This window comes from Herpailurus yagouaroundi, unplaced genomic scaffold (assembly GCF_014898765.1).
Source record: "Herpailurus yagouaroundi ecotype Mexico unplaced genomic scaffold, PumYag 162, whole genome shotgun sequence".
Classification (NCBI taxonomy): Eukaryota; Metazoa; Chordata; class Mammalia; order Carnivora; family Felidae; genus Herpailurus; species Herpailurus yagouaroundi.
This window is the reverse complement of record NW_024412403.1, coordinates 41013112-41035268: the sequence shown is the minus strand read 5'-3', so window position 1 is coordinate 41035268 and position 22157 is coordinate 41013112. Positions and strand designations below refer to the sequence as shown.

The following is a 22157-nucleotide window of genomic DNA, read 5'->3' as shown; positions in this document are numbered from 1 at the left end:
TTTGTTATTCCCATGGTATTGGCCTTTTAAACTACGTGCCTCTGAGTCCTTTAATTTACAAATTTGTTTTCTTAATAAACTTTGTAAAAATGAAAATAAAGTTTCATCCATCTGTTGAATGTATTCATAGTCTCTCCTTTTTATTCCTGAGTAATATTCCATTGTATGACTATATCACATCTCGCTTATCCTTTCACTGACTGATGGACATTTGAATTGTTTCCAGTTTGGGGGTATTGTGAATAAAACAGCTATAAAAATTCATTTACAAGACTCTGTTTTCACTATTTTGGATTCAATGCATAAGAATGGAATAACCGGTTAGGCAGTACAATAAGTCTATCTTTAAAATTTTAGGAAACTGTGGAACAATTTTCCAGTTATTACCTCATTTTTCCTCTATATCAGCAGTGTTTGAGAGTTCTGTTTGCTCCACTTGTTCAGCAGCCCTTGGTATTGTCAGCTTGTTAATTTTAGCCATGCTTGCGTGTGGTGTTATCTTCTTATGAATTTTAACGCCAGTTCCTTAATGCTAATGATGTTGAGAGTCTTGTGCTAATTGGTCAGTCATCTTCTCTTGCAGAATGTCTTCTCAAATCTTTTGCCTAGTTTATATTGGGTTATTTAATTGGGGTCACATACATACTCTGTATGCATTCAATCTTTTTAAGTGTAATAACACTTGTGTTTTCTGTCATGTGGTGAATCTTTGTGACTGAAATGTGTATTCTGCAGTTGTATATAATAATCTATAAATTTCAGTGATGTCAAGGTCATAGAGTATTGTTCATATTTCTACCTGTTAACTGATATTTTTTCCTAGTTGTAGGGATTACTGAAAAAAGAGTGTTAAAACCTCTTACAAAGATTGTAGAACCTTTTATTTCTCCCTTTAATTATGCCTCTATTTGCTTCATGTCATCTTAGCTGTCTTATTATTGTACACTTTCATGATTGCTATGTATTTCTGATGAATTGATCTTTTTATCATTATGAAATGTCCTTTACCTCAGGCAGTATTTTAAAGCCTATTTTATCTGATACTAATATAGTATTTACAACCTTCTTATGCTGATAGATCTTTTTCCTTCTGTTTATTTTCAACTTCCTGTGTTTTTATATGTAAAGTGTATCTCCCATAAACAGTATATTTGGGTATTGCTTTCACATCTATTGTGAAATTTTTCACCTTTTAATCAGACTATAATCTTTAATCCATTAACATGTCATTGATATGGATTTAGACCTACCTCTTGCTATTTTTAAAATATGTTCCTCAGTCAGACGAGGATTTTGTAGTTACAATTGCAATACATGTTACATCTGCATTATAATATTAATTTTTGCTTCAAATGGTTATATAATTTTAAATTAAGGAAAATATTCTTTTATTTTATCCAGATATTTATCATTTCCAGTGCTATTCATTTCTTCTCAAAAAACATTTCCCTTCAGCATGAAAACTTCCTTTGGCATTTCTTATAGTCTAGGTTTGCTGGCAACAAATTCTCTTAACTAATATTTTTGTTTACTTTTGTACTCCAAGGTTGTTTTCACTGAAAATAGAAATTGTGAGTTAACTATTTTCTTGTTATTATGTTTTTTGTTTTTTAATATTTTTAATGTCATCTCTTAAATAACCCCCCCACTACCCACTTTCTGGCCTCTGTGGTTTCCAATTAAGAAAGCTAGAGCGGGGTGCCTGGGTGGCTCAGTTGATTAAGAGTCTGACTCTAGATTTCAGCTCAGGTCCTGCTCTCACGGTGTGTGAGTTCCAGCCCTGTATCCCTGCACTGGAGTGTGGAGCCTGCTTGAAATTCTATCTCTCTGCCTATCCCCAGCTTATTCTCTCTCCCTCAAAGTAAATAAATAATTTTTTTTTTTTTAAAGTAAGCTAGAGGAATTGTTTCCCAAATGTAGTATGTTGTTTACTCTGGTTGCTTTCAAGATTTTCTCTTTATCTTTTGTTTTTAGGAGTTTGAGTATATTGTTCCTAGGCATGACTTTCTTTGCATTTATGTTTCCTGGGGTCTACTGGGCTTTAAGGAGTTCTAAATTTATATCTTTTACCCAAACTAGAGAGATTATCAGTCATGATTTCATGATATAATTTTTCTACTTCATTTTCTCTTTCCTTTCTTCTGGGACAGTAAGTACACATTAATTACTTATTTTGATCGTCTTTTCCAACAGGTTCTTGAAAATTTATGTTTTTATTTTTTCCCCTCTATTCTTTAGATTGGATCATATCCACAATCTATCTTTTATGCTCACTGATTCTTTTCTGTCATCTCCATTATCCTATTATAGATAGATATCTATTGAATTTTCAATTTAAGATACTTTATTTTTATTTATTTATTTATTTATTTATTTATTTATTTATTTACTTATTTAAGAGGGAGCAGGGGAGGGACTGAGGGACAGGGAGAGAGAATCTTAAGCAGGCTCCATGCCCAGTATGAAGCCCACGGCAGGGCTCGATCTCACAACCATGAGATCATGACCTCAGCTCAAATCAAGAGTCAGATGCTTAACCCACAGCCACCCAGGCACCCCAAGATTGATTGATTGATTGATTGAATTTATTTATAGTTTAAAATTTAAATCCAATTAGTTAACATATAGTATAATAATGTTTTCAGGAATAGAATTTAGTGATTTACTACTTACATAAGATATTTTATTTTTTAATTCCAAAATTTTGGGGGGTTTTAGAAATATTTTCCATATTTCTGTTGAGATTTTCTAAGTTGGTTTTCAATATGAGTATATTTCCCTTTGCTTTATTATATAGTTACAGTAGTTATGGAATGTCCTTTTCTGATATTTTTCACTTCTGGTACATCTTGGAATTGGCTTCTATTAATTGTTTAGTTCTTGAGAGTGGGTGACTTTTCTTAGCTGCTTGTATAACTATTGCCTGCTCTTGGACCAAATCTACAATAGTGTGAAATTCAAACCATTTTGGAATCTTCTTTCAAATTTTAGCTCTCCTGCAAGGGTCTCCACGTCTTTGCTCACAGTCCAGAGCTTTCCAGTTGCTAGTTTAATTTTGTTATTGTTCTATTTTGTCCAGAGTTTATTGTTGTTATATGCAGGAGTGTGAATCTGTAAAGAACCTTCCTCTTTTGCCATTCTGGAAACCAAAGTCCTGTGTGTGAACACTACTATTTAGCTTGAATGATTATTTATGTTTATGTTATCCATTTTTGCAACTTAGAATAAAGATATATTTAAGTGGTTTTTGATGAAAGTTTTATATGAAACTCGGTTACAGAATATATGTTTTGAACAAAGTGATTTTATGATTAAGATTGCAAATCTATTAATATTTCTTGAATTAAGAGAGAAATCATTTGAAATACATAGTAAAGTTAATTTTATTGAGTTAACCCTTAAATTATATTCAAATTTTCACCTTATAGATATATGAAAAATATTTTTTTAAATGTTAAATTTTATATCTCTTTTAAAAATAATGGGATATATCAGAATCACTGGAAAGGAAATTCCCATTTTAAAATTATAGTTAGATAACAGAAAAAAATTACTATCATTAAAATTTATATATTATTAATAGTGTGAGAAATAAGATGTTTTAAATATAGATGTTTTAAATATAGAGGTTAAATAAATCTTGCTTATCTAACTAAATTTTACATACAAATAAATATATTGGCTAAGCTCTACAAGAAATGAATAATTCATTTTATGGAAATGTTAGTAACACTTTACATTAGAATAATATGAGAAATCTGTTTCTTTTACTGAAATTTTGAGAATCTTGGGATTGGCATCTTTTTCTTTAATGAAAGATTCTATATATTCCAGAATGTTGTTATGACACTATTACAGAAAATCTAATTAAATATAGCATCTAAGGAGGGGTGTGTGTGTGTGTGTGTGTGTGTGTGTGTGTGTGTGTGTGTGTGTAGTCTATGTGTTGGGGGCCATGGTTGACTATTGAACTACCAACTTGACATTAAATAAAATAATTTAACTTGTAAGACAACTCTAAAGTTATGGAGGATTATGGGTTAATACTCAGTAAAATAACAAGACATTAATGATATTTAATATCATGACATATATCAATGTTAAGAATTATATTGTATAAGTGAAAATAGGAAATGAAATACGGTTAAATATAAACCAAGGTAAATATTTTATTTTTTTTTTACCATTTTCTTTAATATATTTTTTAAAATTACATCCAAGTTAGTTAGCATATAGTGCAATAATGATTTCAGGAGTAGATTCCTTAATTCCCCTTAACCATTTATCCCATCCTCCCTCCCACAACCCCTCCAGTAACCCTCTGTATGTTCTCCATATTTAAGAGTCTCTTATGTTTTGTCCCCCTCCCTGTTTTTATATTATTTTTGCTTCCTTTCCCTTATGTTCATCTGTTTTGTATCTTAAAGTACTCATATGAGTGAAGTCATAGGATATTTGTCTTTCTCTGACTAATTTCGCTTAGCATAATATCCTCTAGTTCCATCCATGTAGTTGCAAATGGCAAGATTTCATTCTTTTTGATTGCTGAGTAATACTCCATTGTGTATATATACCACATCTTCTTTATCCAGTCATCCATTGATGGACATTTGGGCTCTTTCCATACTTGGCTATTGTCTATAGTGCTGCTATAAACATTGGGGTGCGTGTGCCCCTTTGAAACAGCATACCTGTATCCCTTAGTTAAATACCTAGTAGTGCAATTGCTGGGTCATAGGGTAGTTCTGTTTTTAATTTTTTGAGGAACCTCCATACTGTTTTCCAGAGTGGCTGCACCAGCTTGCATTCCCACCAACAATGCAAAAGAGATCCTCTTTCTCCACATCCTCGCCAACATCTGTTGTTGCCTAAGTTGTTAACTTTAGCCATTCTGACAGGTCTGAGGCGGTATCTTATTGTGGTTTTGATTTGTATTTCCCTGATGATGAATGATATTGTGCATTTTGTCATGTGTCAGTTGGCCATCTGGATGTCTTCTTTGGAGAAGTGTCTATTCATGTCTTTTGCCCATTTCTTCACTGGATTATTTGTTTTTTGGGTGTTGAGTTTGATAAGTTCTTTATAGATTTTAGATACTAACCTTTTATCTGTCATTTGCAAATATCTTCTCCCATTCCATCAGTTGTCTTTTAGTTTTGCTGATGGTTTCCTTCACTGTGCAGAAGCTTTTTATGTTGATAAGGTCCCAATAGTTCATTTTTTCTTTTGTTTCCCTTGCCTCTAGAGACATGGAGAATAAGAAGTTGCTGCGGCCAAGGTTAAAGAGGTTTTTGTCTGCTTTCTCTTTGAGGATTTTGATGGCTTCCTGTATTTTTAATAAAAATTGAAAATGAAAACAAATTTTTCCTCTTTCTGTATTCAAGAAAAAGAAAAGAAATGAAAAAGAAAAAAATAAAATTGAATAGATGGAGTGGCAAACAGACTGAAATACAATTGAAATAACATCGTTTTCCCCTAGAAGTCAAATTATGAAGCACTTCATAGTCCATAAAGTAAGCAGGCAGAGAGACTTGTGGTGTTCCTGAAGAGCGAGGTTGGCCCAGTTAGGCAGGCATTAGTGTACCAGCTCCATTCTCCACTAGATGGTGCTGCTTAGCTTACTGGGGTGGACTGTTGTGGCACTTGTAGGTGTATATGTGCATGTGTAGGAGGGGTGTCATCCAGCTACCCAGTCTCTAGTATCAGAACTCTGTTCTCCTCGATCAGCAATCATGCACTTGTCCTTTGTCTTCAGCTTCTGCCCACTCCCTGCTTGTACACTGTCTGTGACCAAGTTGTCACATTGCCAGGCGGCACCTCCTTCCTGAGTTTATCTCAGATACGGCTTTATTTCCTGACCCCTCGCTTCTGAGGGACTGCGGCTTTGACCTGCTCAGATCCTCTGGGGGAGGGTATCACTGAGCAATGGCTGGGTGCTAGTTGCACCCAGGAATGTGACATAGATAATGTCACCATTTTCTACTTCCAGCCTACTTTTTTTTCTTTTAATTTTTACTTATTTTTGAAGAAGAGAGAGACACAGACTGAGTGGGGGAGGGGCAAAGAGAGGGAGAGACACAGAATCCCAAGCGGGCTCCAGGCGCTGAGCTGTCAGCCCACAGCCTGACGTGTGGCTTGAAGTCAGGAACCATGAGATCACGACCCAAGCCAAAGTCGGGTGCTCAACCGACTGAGCCACTCAGGTACCCCCAGCATACTTTTAAATTTAAAGAAAAAGGAACAGTTTTGTTGAAATCTATAGGTAACCAAGAACGTATCCATAGCATATATGATTCAAATGATTCTATATAATTACTGCATGCATACTTAAAAAGCACAAATCCAGACTTGTTTTTCACTATCTACTTTAAAATATTTATATTTCTATCTATATTCATGTAACATTTTGGGATGGTATTTATGACATATTTCTAATGAAAGATGAAAAAAATAGCAGACTTTCTCCTGTATTTCATAGCATTAACAAACTGAATACTGCTTTTCTCAACTATAATATGACACTTATACAATAGACTTTGAATAAAACTCAAGTTCAAGCAAAGACCTAGGGAAAGGTATAAACCAACTACTAACAACTTTTACATAATGGCTGGAAATAGCCTACAAGTATTTTCCCTGTTTTTATTTTTCTGTCTATTCTTGTTTGCATGTGTATGCATATGAGTGTGTGTATGTAAAGACTGAGATCAATACACAAGAGTAGATCTGAAAGCACAACGACTAATTTTTACTCAGAGAAAATGAACAAGCTTAAAAAGATACTGCCTCTGCCTTATCCTACACTTCTACCTGAAACAAAACTATGAGCAATAGAAAGAGTCTGATCCAGCTGGGGAAGGCAAAAATCCTCTTTTGTTATATCCCTATCTATGATGTGGAAAATCATTTTTGTCAACATTTCTGGGTCAATTACACCTTTTGCACCAAATGATTTAGCAGTTACTTAATGGGTCTACCGGGCTTTTACTGGGAAGGTTTCCACAGTCTTTAGTAATATCTACTTTTCTTCAAGGTGATTTGATAACCAACAATCTGGGTCATGAATGGTCTAATCTAATACGTGAATGGTCTAATAAAACTCCATACATGTTTCAGCTTAATCTTTCAAAGCAAAACCTCTGCTCTAGAATGACTAATCTTATTATTGGCCACAAAAATGTCCTGCTAATTCTTACCTCTTAGCCTTCCCCTATATTCTCAGTCTATTCAAAATTCACTCATTTCTCAAGGTAATGCTCATTCTTCCTCCTCCATTAAAGCTAGGATCAACTGCCCAAGTCCATGTTTGTTTCCCATTTGTGAAGCATTTTAGAAACACTTAATTGCCAAGAGAATAAAACTGAGAGAGAAATTGGGGAAACCATAAAATTCATTTTACTTGAGGTCTGGAAAGAAGTAGAAATTTGGAAGTCTATGGGAAGGAAGGAGGTTTGCTTACTCCTCTCCCCTTTCTCTTATCCTTAGCTAAGAAAAAGACTATTACCTTTTGGTTGAATTATTAGGCAAGGCTGTTCCACGTTAGAGCTCATTCTCTATACACAGTACTGTACAGTAGCAGTTGGGAGCTTGAATTTGAGAGTCAGACATGGAGTCATGCTCTGCCTATAATAGTTGGAGCTTTGGATAGGTTAAATTCTCTAAACCCCAGGTTCCTTATTGGTAACATAAGACTAATAATAGTGTCTTCCTCATATTGTTGTCAGAATGATAAGATATAAGGCAAACATGCATTTATGGTGTCTGGCACCTAGCAATAACTTAATATTGTTTTATATTCTTCATTTATAATTCATGTTATGTTATTAATACTTTACATTAAAATTAATATTTTCTTAAATAATTTGTCACATAATTTAAAAATACTTTACCTATCTTTTTGGAATGGTTTTCCAGTGCCATGCATCAGTGGACACTCAATCGATATTTAGTGAACTGGAAGGAAAAGGGAAGGGAATGAGAAAATTCATTATCTACTCTGGACAGACATTAGGCTAGATAATTCAGGCACATTATCTCACTCAATTCTTATAATATACTATGTGGTCACATTATCCTATTTGCTTTCATTACAGAGAAGAAAAACAGCTTGGAGACATAATATAGTTTGGCTAATGTCTCAGAACTTGTACAGGGAAAAACTATGGTTAGTTTCCAGAGATTTTAAGTCATTGAAAATTTTTTATTCTTTCTACTTTATCAGTTTTTCTTTTTTAACTGAAATCAATGGACTAATACCACCAAAAATGATGCTTTCTCATGACATTTTTAGACATTATATTTAATATTCCTAGACCTAAAATTACTTTTTGGACGTCTGACTTTTTTATTATGATAAAAAGCTAAAACATAAAATTTCCCTCCTTAACCATTTTTAAGTGCATAGTAGTGTTAACTATATGCATACTGTTGTGTAACAGATGTCTAGAACTTTTTCATCTTGCAAAACTGAAAGTCTATACCTATTGAACAACCACTGGCAACCACCATTCTACTTTATGTTTCTGAGTTCGACCACTCAAGATACATCATGTAATCGAAAACATGCAGTATTTGTCTTTTTGTGATTAGCTTATTTCATTTAGTATATTGTACTTATGTTTCATACATGTTGTAGCATATGACAGGATTTCCTTCTTTTTTAAGACTGGATAATATTCCATTGTATATAACTACCATATTTCCTTTTTCTATTAATCCATCCATGGACATGTAGGTTGTTTCCAGCTCTTGGCTATTGTAAATAATGCTGCAATAAACACGGAGGTGCAAATATCTCTTCAAAATCCTGTTTTCAGTTTTTTTGGATGAATATCAAGATATGGTATTGTAGAATCATATGGCAGTTCTATTTCTAATTTTCAGAGGAATCTCCATACTGTTTTCCATAGCAGCTACACCATTTACATTGCCATCATCAGTGTACAAGAGTTCCCATACCTCCACATACCATCAATACTATTTTTATTTTTTATTTCCTAAAATACCTAAATATTAGTGATGTTGAGTATCTTTTCATATGCTTATTGGCTCATTTGTGTGTGTGTGTGTGTGTGTGTGTGTGTGTGTGTGTGTGTGTATATTGCAGGAAAATGTCTATTTAAATCCTTTACCCATTTTTATATCAGGTTTGTTTGTTTTTTCATTGATTTGATTTAATTTGCTTTTTTTGTTGTTGCTGTTGTTGTTGAGTTGTAGGAATTCCTTATAAATGTGGACTATCAACGCCCTGTCAGATATATAGTTTGAAAAATATATTCTTCCATTACATAGGTTGCCTTTTCACTTGTTGACAAAACTTGTTGATTGTTTCTTTTGCTGTATTGAAATTGTAAAGTTCAACATAGTCCTGTTTGCTAATTTTTTTGCTTTTACTACCTGTGCTGTTGTCATACCCAAGAAATCATTGCCAACTCCAACGTCATGAAGCTTTTCATCTATATTTTCTCCTAGGAGAGCGAGTTTCAGGTGTTATACTTAGGTCTTTAATTAACTTTAATTTTTGTATAGGGTGTTAGGTAAGTCCAACTTCATTTTTTCCCACAGTTGGAATATCCAGTTTCCCCAATACATTTGTTGAAGGTATTATCCTTTCCCCATTATGCAATCTTGGAAATCTAGTTGAAGGTCCTTTGATCATGTATGTGAAGGTTTACTTGGGAACTTTCTTTCTGTTCCATTGGTCTGTGTCTGTCTTTATGCAAGTACCATACTGTTTGGATTACTGTAGCTTTGTAAAATGTTTTGAAATCAGGAATTCCAGCTTTGTTTTTTCTTTCTCAAGATTGTTTTGGCTATTCAAGTTCCTTAAAAATCCATTTGAATCCATTGAGTTTTTCCTATTTCTGGAAGATATTACCATTGGGATTTTGATAGGGAATGCATTGAACCTTTGCTTTGGGTAATATGGACATTTTAACAATGTTAAGTCTTTCAATCCATGCATGAAAGTGGGATGTTTTTCCATTTTTCCATTTATTTATGTCTTTAATTTCTTTCAGCAACATATCTGCGAACTAATTTTACTTCTATTCTGACTTGGATGTCTCTTATTTCTTTTTCTTACCTAATTGCTCAGGCTACACCTTCTAATACTATGTGGAAAGAATGGCAGGGTAGGCATCTTTGCCTTGTTTTTGATCTTGAAGGAAATATTTCAGATTTTCACTGCTGAGTATGATGTTATCTGTTGGCTTTTCATATGTGGACTTTATTATATTGAGGTAATTTCCTTCAACTCCTATTTTAAGTGTTTTTGTCATTACCATGACAGGGTGTTGAATTAGTAAAATATTTTTCTGCATCAGTTGAGACGATCATGTGGATATAGTGTTGTCTTTTATACTGTTAATTTGGTATATTGCAGTGATTTATTTTCATATTTTGTAATTCCCCTGAATTCCAAGAATAAATTCTACTTGGTTGTGATGTATAACCTTTTTAATGTGCTATTAAATTCAACTTTCTAGTTTTTTTTTTTTAGTATTTTTGCACCAATATTCATCAGGGATATTGGTTTTTAGCTTTCTTTCCTAATAGTATCTTTGTTCTTCTCTTTTTTTCTTAGTTTGTTTAGCTAAGGGTCTGTCAATTTTGTTAATATTTTCAGAAAACCAGCTCTTCGTGTGCTGACTCTTTTCTACTGTTTTCTATTCTCTAGTTCATTTATTTCTCCTTGAATCTTTATTATTTCCTTCCTTCTAACTTAGGCGTAGTTTGTTTTTCTAATTCTTTGAAATATAAAATTAGGTTCTTAATTGGGAATATTTCTTCTTTTTTTAGTTACATGTTTATTAATATAAAATTCCTTATTAGTACTGCTTTTGCAATAACCCATGTTTTGTTTATACCATGTTTTTGATTTTATTTGTTTCAAGATGTCTTCTAATTTCCTTGTGATTTCTTTGACCTCTTTGTTGTTCAAGAGTATGTTCTTTAATTTCCACTTCTTTATGTATTTTCCTTCTGCGGTTGATTTCTAGTTTCATTCCATTGATATAATTTTAATATTAAATTTGTTAAATTATTAATATTAGAAAATATTAAAAGACTTGTTTTGTGGCCTAACATATGATCTATCCTGGAGAATGTTCCATGTGTGATTGTTGCTGTTGAATGGCATGTTCTGTATATGTCTGTTAGGTCCTTTTGGTCTACAGTGTTGTTCAAGTTCTCTGTTTCCTTACTGCTTTTCTGTCTGGAGGATCTATCCATTATTGAAAGTAAGGTATTGAAATCCCCTGTTATTATTGTATTGCTTTCTATTTCTTCTTTCAATTTTGTCAGTGTTTGTTTCATATATTTGAGACCTCTAGTGTTAGTTGCATAAATATTTAAATTGTTATAGCATCCTGGTGAATGGAACCTTTTATCATATAATGTCCTTTGTCTCTTGTGACAGTTTCTGACTTAAAGTCTATTTTGTTTGATAAAAGTAAGTTCAACTTGCTCTCTTTTGGTTACCATTTGCATGGATTATCTTTATCCATTCTTTCATTTTTAGTCTATGGGTGTTCTTAAATCTAAAGTGAGTCTTACAAACAGCAGAGTTAGATCTTGTTTTTAAAATCTATTTAGCCACTCTGTATCTTTAGATTGTGGAGTTTAATCCATTTATATTTAAGATAATTACTGATAGGTAAGGATTTACTATTGACATTTTGTTGTTTTCTGTATATTTTATAGCTATTTTGCTTTCTTTTCCTCTCTTATTTTCCTTTGTGTTTCATTGATTTTTTTTGTACTGACATGATTCCTTTTGTGTATCTTCTTTTTTTTTTTTTTTCAACGTTTATTTATTTTTGGGGCAGAGAGAGACAGAGCATGAACGGGGGAGGGGCAGAGAGAGAGGGAGACACAGAATCGAAAACAGGCTCCAGGCTCTGAGCCATCAGCCCAGAGCCTGACGCGGGGCTAGAACTCCCGGACCGTGAGATCGTGACCTGGTTGAAGTCGGACGCTTAACCGACTGCGCCACCCAGGCGCCCCCTTTTGTGTATCTTCTATAGGAATTTGTGTGTGTGTGTGTGTGTTTGTGTGTGTGTGTGTGTGTGGTAATCATGGGGATTACATAAAATATCTTACAATTATAGCAGTCTATTCTAAACTGGTAACAACTTAATTTCAGTTGCACACAAAAACTCTATTCCTTTGCATCCTCCTCATTTTATGTCAGCAATGTCACAAATTAGGTATTTTTTTAAAATTTTGTATCCACTAACCTAGTAATACGGTTGCAGTTATTTTTTATGCTTTTATCTTTTAAATTCTATGCTTGAATTAAAGTGATTTATGGACTACCATTACAGTGTTATAGGATTCTATTTTTATCTACATATTTACCTTTGCCAGAGAGCTTTATACTTTTACATGCTCTCATGTTGCTGTCTAGCATCCTTTCATTTCACTTGAGTGACTCTTTTTAGCATTTCTTTTTTTATATAAATTTTTTTTCAACATTTTTTATTTATTTTTGGGACAGAGAGAGACAGAGCATGAACGGGGGAGGGGCAGAGAGAGAGGGAGACACAGAATCGGAAACAGGCTCCAGGCTCTGAGCCATCAGCCCAGAGCCTGACGCGGGGCTCGAACTCACGGACCGCGAGATCGTGACCTGGCTGAAGTCGGACGCTTAACTGACTGCGCCACCCAGGCGCCCCTCTTTTTAGCATTTCTTATAAGACAAGGGTAGTAATGAAGTCACATAGCTTTAATTTATCTATAAAAGTCTTTATTTCTCCTTCATTTTTGAAAGACAGTTTGCTGGACATACCTGTATCAATTATTTCTCCTGGTTTAGTAATAATTTAAAAAGACAAGACTGTATGGGGTTCAGATGATGGACCAGAATGTTTGTTGCAAGTAAGTGTGCACAGATACTCAATGCAATAATGCTAGTTCTGTAGGGAATGCTAGTTATTTAAATGCATTTAATTGAACTCTACACTCTATAGAGTAGAAAATGCTAACAATAAATAAAACCTTCTTTGTACTTTATAGACACAAGCTTAATACCAGACAGAGGCTTTTCTATAATTCTCTGATAAGGCAATCTATTTGAGTTTGATTTTATTTACTCTTTATATAAAAAACATTTGTTTCCTGATGCTTAGAGAAATTTTAATCATTTTATAGCAATTTAAGTAGATAACACTTCACCTAATAAAACACAATATAATCAGAACATCAAAGTCAGTAAGGATAAAAAAAATATTTTAAGAAAACCTGCTCCCAAGATTTGTATTGCACTCTTTTATCTAAACATGTATTTGCTAGCCATGTGTTTCTCCTTTTCTAAGCAGATCTTTTCACAAGGGTTACTTATCTAACACAGTAAAAAAAAATCACATGCTAACCCAGTCTCAGCAAGAGAAAAAAGACTTAGAATTAATCTAATTAGTTAATCATAATTTTTGCAAATTTATTAAATGTTAATTTGAGCAAAATTCACTTACTTTATTATAAAAAAGAGAAAAGGGCTAGAAGAAATGAGATCCAACAAATGTCAGAAATCTCCGAGCTAAAAGCCACCATGGCAACAAAATCATCTTCTAAAGAAAGTGTTAGAAATTGTACATACTTTGTGATGAATCGATGTGGCTGATTAACCCTGTAAGATGAGAGGAAAGAGCAAACTGTAGCAGTGCCATAAGGAGCACCAGAGAGGAAAATACTAAAAGGAGACCTAACTAATGAAACTAAGAAAGAAACTAGATCATAAACCATAACAAAATATCTACATTTACTTGGACCTGTGGTTTATCTTGTTTGTGCAGCAGAGCCAATATTTAGATGTAAGTAATTAATGATTTACACAAGAGAAAAGGGAAGCTATGAAATCAAATCCAGATGTGGAAAAGTTTTCTAGTGAAAGTATATTTCAAAGCCCCTATTATGTGGATAAAGTGGTACCATTTTTAAATTTCAACCATACTGCATTTTCTTTACTGAGTAAAATGAGAACACCTATGGTAATATGCATGAAATAGAATTTGATATTTTTTAAGCAAAGAAACTCCTAGTTGCATTAGAAGAATTAACCAACTTTCACCAGATAGTACGTGTCCAACTTCTTACAGAAATAAATGCATAGTCCTTGGAACATATATACATTGGTTTACTGGGGTGGCTCAGAGATACAGGATATAATTCATCTTCCTGGATAATCTATTTTACTTAGAGGCTTCTGAATAAAAGTTAAAAATGTTTGCTCCCTTAAAGATTTTATCCAATGGCACAGAAAATAAAGTATGAGTTTCATCCCCCCCACCTTTTTAAGTGCTTGGAAGAGTTCTTTGTGAGTGTGTGAGAAAACCGAGAACATGAGGGAAAGAGGGAGCAAGATAGAAAATTTTACTGTGCAGTGAGAGAATTTAAAAGTTTGAGACTCCTATTTTATCTAAGAACTTGTTGTTTTATCACCACATTCTCAGCAAAGGGGAAAATGCTAAAGTATGTGAAGCCAGCATCACTGGCCTACGTAAAAAGTGCTGTCACAGGTTGAGATGAGCTCAAATGAGGATATTTCCTTTTAAGGTATGAAAGATTCCATGGCCCAGTGTTTTAAAAAATACTCAGACAAATTACAAGCTAGTACTGAATTGTTTTTGTTATCTTCTATATCAAAACACTTCTCCTAATGCAGTTTACTTCTTCCAAAAATCATATTGCATCAATAATTTGTTTTTATACTATTGTCTGAGCTTTCATTTCAAGTTAAGCTACTGATTCTTGCAGAAATAGTGCTCAGGATTTGGATAAAGAAATCCATAAAAGTGGTACCTTCCTTTCACCCAATTACTCTACTACCTGAGAACACACACGTGCACACATAGGCACGCTCGTGCGCGTGCACACACACACACACACACACACACACTTGTGGCTTGCATGCCTCTGAAATAAACCCTAACCCAAACAATTTTCTTTCCTTATGGAAATCACTGGCCCAAGAGAAATTCTGTTGAATAATTATAAGAAATCAAACACCATATTTTATAGGAAAACCATTAGAAGTTTTGTTTGCTTGTTTGTTTATAAGTACAGAGACAGAAATCTTGTGTATAAGAAACAAAACAGTTGGGGCGCCTGGGTGGCGCAGTCGGTTGAGCGTCCGACTTCAGCCAGGTCACGATCTCGCGGTTCGTGAGTTCGAGCCCCGCGTCAGGCTCTGGGCTGATAGCTCGGAGCCTGGAGCCTGTTTCCGATTCTGTGTCTCCCCCTCTCTCTGCCCCTCCCCCGTTCATGCTCTGTCTCTCTCTGTCCCAAAAATAAATAAAAACGTTGAAAAAAAAATTTAAAAAAAAGAAACAAAACAGTAGAATTCATAATGAATCTAGCAAACACCATGTTTTTTTAAGTGACTCTCTAGGTCAATTTCTAAATTTCCATAAAATGTGAAGGTCATAGTATACAGTCAAATCTGGTGATGCCCTGTAGTATAGACAACGATGTGTTCTTAGATGCTCAAAAGACATTCTGAAGCAAGTGGTTGCTTTTTTGTTCAAAGTATTTATGATTTTGCTTATGGATGCATTATAAACAAAATTAATTTCCTTAACTAGTCTCTCTCCAGCAAGGCTCTGAACCTAAACACCTAGTTTAACTTACTTTTAAAATTGTTTTCAAGATAGCACAAATTGGGGAGGGGGCAGAGGGAGAGAGAATCTTAAGTAGGCTTCGCACATAGCATGGAGTGTGATGAGGGGCTTGATAAGGGGCTCGATATGGGGTTCAATCTCACCACCCGGGAGCACGACCTGTGCTGAAATCAAGAGTTGGACGCTCAAGTAACTGAGCCACCCAGGTGCCCTAAGGCTCTGAATCTACAGTCCAGTTCTGTACTAGCAGCTTTAAATCTCTGCCCAATTACATAAATATTCAGATGTTTCCTCTGATTGGACATATGTTGATAACACCTTAGTACACAATTATTTGCTTTTGCATTTAGGCTCTTATTTTGAATATTCTAGTTAGAAGCAGTGGCCAATCAATTGATGTTCTTTTAGGACACTGGATTATTGATTTATTGATGTTATTTTTATAAATTATTTAGTCCTCATTTTATTGGGAAATTGCCTGGATCAAACTAGGGCAAGAAAACTTAATTGGAAATATTTTCTTGGTTTCCATCATAAAAGCAGCTAAGTATTGGCAAGGATGTGGAGCAAAGGAAATTCTCATTCACTGCTGATTTATCAACTTTTTGGTAAACTGTTAGCTACAACTAAATCTGACCATATTTAAACCCCAGGTTCCAATAGTTCTACCCCCAGATATAACTGTAACAGGAATTTCTACACATAAACATTAAAAGTCCTGCACTAAAATATTCAGAGTAGTCTATTTGTAATATATCTAAACTGGAAATGATCCAAAATATCCACCAAAAGTAGAACAGATAAATAAATTACATATTTTTTCATATGAGGAAATAATATACACATTGAAATAAATGAACTATTGCTATATGTAAACAATGTAGATGAATCTTTTGTTTTCCAAACTTTTATTTAAATTCTGGTTAGTTAACATACAGTGTAATACTGGATTCAGGGGAAGAATTTAGTGATTCATCACTTTCATATAACACTCAGTGCTCATCATAACAAATGTGGATGATTCGTACAAAAATAATTTTGGGTGAAAGAAGCCAGATACACAACTATTTCTTATGAGTTGTGTGATTCCACTTATATAAAGTTCTAAAACAAAACTAACTGGTGATAGAAGACAAAATAATTATTAGCTTTAGAGGAGAAAGTTTATAGTGACTGGACGATGGCATAAGGTAGTTCTATAGAACTGATAGTACTCTATGTCCTAATCTGGATGCTGGTTACCATTGTGTATTTACTTTGAGAAAAGTTCATCAAGTAGAACACTTGTGATGTGTTCTTTTTTTTTTTTATTATATCTTGAATTTCAATGAAATTGTTTTTCTGAAAATATCTGATAGCAGCAGAGAATGCATCAGGTACAAGGAAACAGTTGATATTATTCATGATAAGGGATGCAGAGGATGAAGTAAGGTAAAAAAAATTGGAATTTGACATACTGACACAACAAACAAGGTCATCGGTGATTTGAAAAATGAAAATCAAAGCTTCTGGTATGGTTAGAGAGCTTGGACCAACTCTTTGACTAATACCAACCTTCTCACAGATAACAACTACATTTCATGTCTGAAGTAAAAAGAAAACCTACCTGAAGGCACTAGATAGTGTCCAAAAGTAGACAGACATTGGAGAGAAATCAACACTGGGTAGAATGGAATCACACAGAGTGGATTTCCCATACATATGACATTTCAACTGATGACAAGCACAGGTCTTCATCATGTAGGGCAGCTAAACTTCAATAGAAAATTCACAGTCTTATTGGCTTGAAGAACCTGAGGACAGAATTTGAGTCAACCATAGTCACTGGATGATAGCAGGTGAGATTCCCAAAATTGAGGGAGCCTAAGAGGAGCTCTGAATTCCACGTATCAATTTTAACTAGCTCTTCAGCTGATTTGAACAACATATATGCGGGGCACACTCCTAGCAGCACACCTAAGACTACAAGAACGACATGTGATTTGGGCTGCTGCCATGGCAAGGACAGTTTCAGGGTTAAGCTGGCTATGTATGGTAGACCAAATAATAGCTTCCCGAAGATGTCCATGTCCTAATCCTTGGAACTGGCCAATATATTAAATTACATGCCAAAAGGAAATTAAGGTAGATGGAGTGAGGTTGCTAGTCATCTTAAATGAAAAAGGGAGAGTGTTCTGGGTTATGTTTGTGGGCCAATATAACCACAAGGGTCCTAAAATGTGTAAAAAGGAAGCAGCAGAGTCAGTGTCAGGGCGATGGAATAAGAGAAAGAGTAGACTTGCTACCGTTAGCTTTGAACGTGGAAGGGAGCCAACAGCCAAAGAACTCAGGCAGCTTCGAGACACTAGGAAAGAAGGAAAAAAGAAAAAGAAAAGAAAAAAGGACAAAGAAAAAAGAAAAAAGATTCTTCCTCAGGTGCCTCCAGAAAGGAATGCGGTCTTGCCAACATCTTCATGTTAGCTCAGTGAGAACAATTTCAGACTTCTGATGTCTAGAACCATAAGACAAATTTGTATTGTTCGATACACTAGGCTTATGGTAATTGGTTACAAAAGCCACAGAAAACTAATGCAGATTTTGGTACTGGAAGTAGGGTGGTGCTATAACAAATACCCAAAAATGTGGAAGTGGCCCTGGAACTGGATAATGGATTAAAGCTGGAAAATTTTTGAGAAGCATCATAGGAAAAGTCTAGATTGCCTTGAACAGACTGTTAGTAAAATCATGGATGTTCATAAGCTTGCTAGAGAGAACTCAGAAGGGAATAGGAACATGCTTTTGGAAACTGGAAAGGGGGAATATATATAGTGGCAGAGAACTTAACAGAACTGTGTTCTGCAGTTAATGGAAAATAGAACATGTAAGTAACAAAATTGAATACTTAGCTGAGGAAATTTCCAAGCAAAGTGTTGAAGCTGTGGCTTGTTTTTTCTTGCTTTTTAGAGTAAAATGTGAGAATACAGAGATAAAGTTACAGAAAGACTATCAGGCAAAAAAGGATCAAATTTGATAACTTAAATCTTTAGGAAGGAATAAAGCACAACATCAGAAATAGTAAATGTGTCGGTAAATATAAGGGGTTGTTCTTTCTCCTCTCTAAATTATTTAAAATATAAATAATTGTTTAAAGGAAAATTGTAACACTGGATTGTGGAGTTTTTAGCATATATAAATGTAATAGATATGAATAACATAAAGGACAGGGGAGTAAACAGACCTACATGGTTACATGGTTTTGATATTTTATGTACAATAGTACTATATTAGCTGCAACTAGAATGTGAAAAATTAAGGAAATGATTCTTTATTTAATTGATGTAATTCCTTAACTCATTTAAAAGTAATTCAAAGAAGTATACTAAAAAAATACCAATAGATATAAATGGCTATCAATGAGTTTTAGGAAAACACAAATTTATGTAACTAGACACAGTTACATATGTGGGAAAGTTACATATATGAGAAAGTTACATATGTGTGGAAAGGAACCAGCCAAGTAATTTTTACAGGGCGATGGGAAAGAGCTATTTTTGTGTTTTCTAAAGTATTTATGAGCTCTATAGCCTTAAACTTCAGCAAGAGAAATTTAAATCTCATATAAGAAAGACTGCAAAGCACATTGAATATTGCTATTCTACACAAGGGATGAAAATGGCTTATCTAGATGTTTATGCTAAAGTCAATAATTATTGTTGGTATATTAATGGAAATGTAGCTCTTATAAAGGCAATACTTTTTTTATTTTTTTCTTCTAACTGAAGATTAAAGAAACTTGTCATTTCCAGGAAGTAACTTTTGGGGCTTAAACTTCAAAATTTAATTATTTAGACTTCCTTCATAATAGATTTAGTATTCACAGTAATAGGATGGTGAAAAAATGTTTTTCTTAATAGGGGAACCTAATTCCTGGTAAAACCAGTTAGAGCCACTATTTCAGTTTTCTGCCTACAAGCCAAAGCAAAAATTTCATACCTTCTTAGGCACAACGGGTTCTGAGTTGATAATATTATTTTATATGGAAGTGAAAGGAAGGCACTCTGGCATTCTCTTCCATAGTTATTTGTTCAACTTTTCACTTACAATTGTTATGAGTCTAGACGTTTCTGAAGAAAGCATTAAAAATTTCCAATTATTATGTCATGTCCGTGGGCAAGCAAAGAAATGCTGAACTGTGACTGAGATAAGTTTAATATCCTGTTCTGATTCTAAACCTGGATCTTAACAAAACTGAAAAATCGGATATCTCACTCTGTATATTTATTACTTCACTAATGATAAGAGGAGAGAGTTTAATATAAAATTCAGTGTCTAGGTTGGTTTATCAAAGCAACCAAAAGTGATTCTGAATCTAGGAAATAATAAAAATCAATAGAGGAAAAAAGGGGAGGCAGTGAATGCCAAAGAAGGAAGTACGTCTGGGTACAGATGCGGCCTGATGTCAGAGTTCCACAGAGAAAGGGCAGTGAAAGAATCCCTAACTCAACCTAATGCTCTCCAAAAGTTACAGCTCAATGTGTGTTATGTCTCAGATAATAACACAAACTGTAACCCAGTATTTAATGGCACTTATGTATTTACATATTATAGAAATACCCTTGTACTTATCAATTGGTACAGTAAGTTAAAAAATAGTTATTGAAGAGTGCCTTTCTGGCTCAGTCTGTAGAGCATGCAACTCTTTTTTTTTTTTTTTTTTTAATTTTTTTTTCAACGTTTATTTATTTTGGGGACAGAGAGAGACAGAGCATGAACGGGGGAGGGGCAGAGAGAGAGGGAGACACAGAATCGGAAACAGGCTCCAGGCTCTGAGCCATCAGCCCAGAGCCCGACGCAGGGCTCGAACTCATGGACCGCGCGAGATCGTGACCTGGCTGAAGTCGGACGCTTAACCGACTGCGCCACCCAGGCGCCCCGAGCATGCAACTCTTAATCTCAGGGTCATGAGTTCAAGCCCCATGTTGGGCAAGGAGTCAACTTAAAATTAAAACAAAAAAAAGTTATTGTTTTCACTCTAGACAAGAGAACTAATTTTACAATTACCTATATTCAAGAAATATTTCCCATTTTTCACTTTAAAAATGCATGTTATCTAAAATGTTGTTAATACAAAATAATATATTCAGATTATTATGACAAACATTTCTTAGTAAAGTTCTTTATCTATGTATTGCATTTTGAAATTTCTATGTTATCTTCAATGTCAAATATATACTTTGCATAAGTGATCTACATGTGTAAGAAGCTCCAAGGTGTTGTCAATGGTGTTGGGCCCTTAGACCACACTTTAGAGTACTTCATAAATCCCAACCCCTTTACAGCTCATCCTTTCCAAAAAGATAGATTTATATTGCTGTCTGGCATATTAATTAAATTAATCAATAAATTTAATTAATTATTAAATGTTATTTTAGTCAGGAACTTACTCTTCAGGGATAAATATAGGAGCAACAGATGATATCATTCCCTTGGTGTCAAACATGGAAAAAAAAGTCTGCTTCCCTTAATTAGTGGCCCTATTGATTCCCTAGCATTGTAGCTATGAAAACCAATCAATGTCATATGACTGTAGGGAGGATGCTTTTTGTGGTTCTACTTTAGAAGCAATATTCTATTAGTACCTCATTCCTGTTGTATATGGAATGACATCCTGCATGCTAAGATACCATCTGGTTGGGTTGGCCCATCTCCAAAAACCTGACTCAGTCCAATTTAGTATCTTTTTAGACTGACCATTTATGTGAGACTAATGTGCTACAGCAATGAATAGCAATGACACATTCCTTTGACAAAACTTCTTAAACTCAGGAAGGAAATGCACTGTTGAAGAGGGAAATACATAAAACCCCAAGTGTTGTAACCACTTGTCTCAGATCTGTGACTTTTGCAGCCTGGATTTGCAAAGGAACTAAAAATGGTTTGATCCAATACAAAGTAAGTGCTGACTTCTATGGTAAAGTATTTCTCTGCCATTCTTAGTAAACATATGCTTGGTTTTAGTAAAAAGGAGGAACTGTACACAAAATATGCCATTGTTGTAAAAAAAAACACAGAACATCCATCTTTCTCAAATAAAATTAATTTTATAGGCAATTGCAGGTCCTTGAAAGTGCCAGAGCCACATTTGCAAATATGGTTCTCAGGGTTCCAAAATAGAGATAATGACATTTAAGAAAGCTCATGGAGCACGTGGAATTGGAAAATATCTTTAAAAAGCAAAATACGCATAGGCAGAAAGGTAGATTGATATGAAGGGTATTTCATGTTGGTAAAAAGGCAAATCCGAGGAGTAGCAAAGCACAAACAAAAGATAATATTATCTTCTCAGGCTAACCGATGCAATATGCTGGTTGAGGGTGAAGCTTTTACTATACTTTTAATATATATCTTAGTATTTATACATTAAGATATATATTGAATACAATACTATTTTATTGAAGCCCAGTACAGACAGTTAAAAATGAGTAGACTTTCATAGGAGATCACAAGCCACAATGGAATAGGCTTATTCGGGCCTGGGCATATACCTTAGCTACACAAATT

At 34.3% G+C, this 22157-nt stretch overlaps 1 long non-coding RNA gene across 1 annotated transcript in view; it reads right to left on the bottom strand.

The window, feature by feature from the left end:
• Positions 1–22157, bottom strand: part of LOC121036107 (uncharacterized) — a 91307-nt gene that overhangs the window by 14216 nt on the left and 54934 nt on the right. The window contains exon 3 of the long non-coding RNA XR_005793238.1: positions 7890–7953. This is a non-coding gene — a long non-coding RNA (uncharacterized LOC121036107). The remainder of the gene's footprint in view (positions 1–7889; positions 7954–22157) is intronic.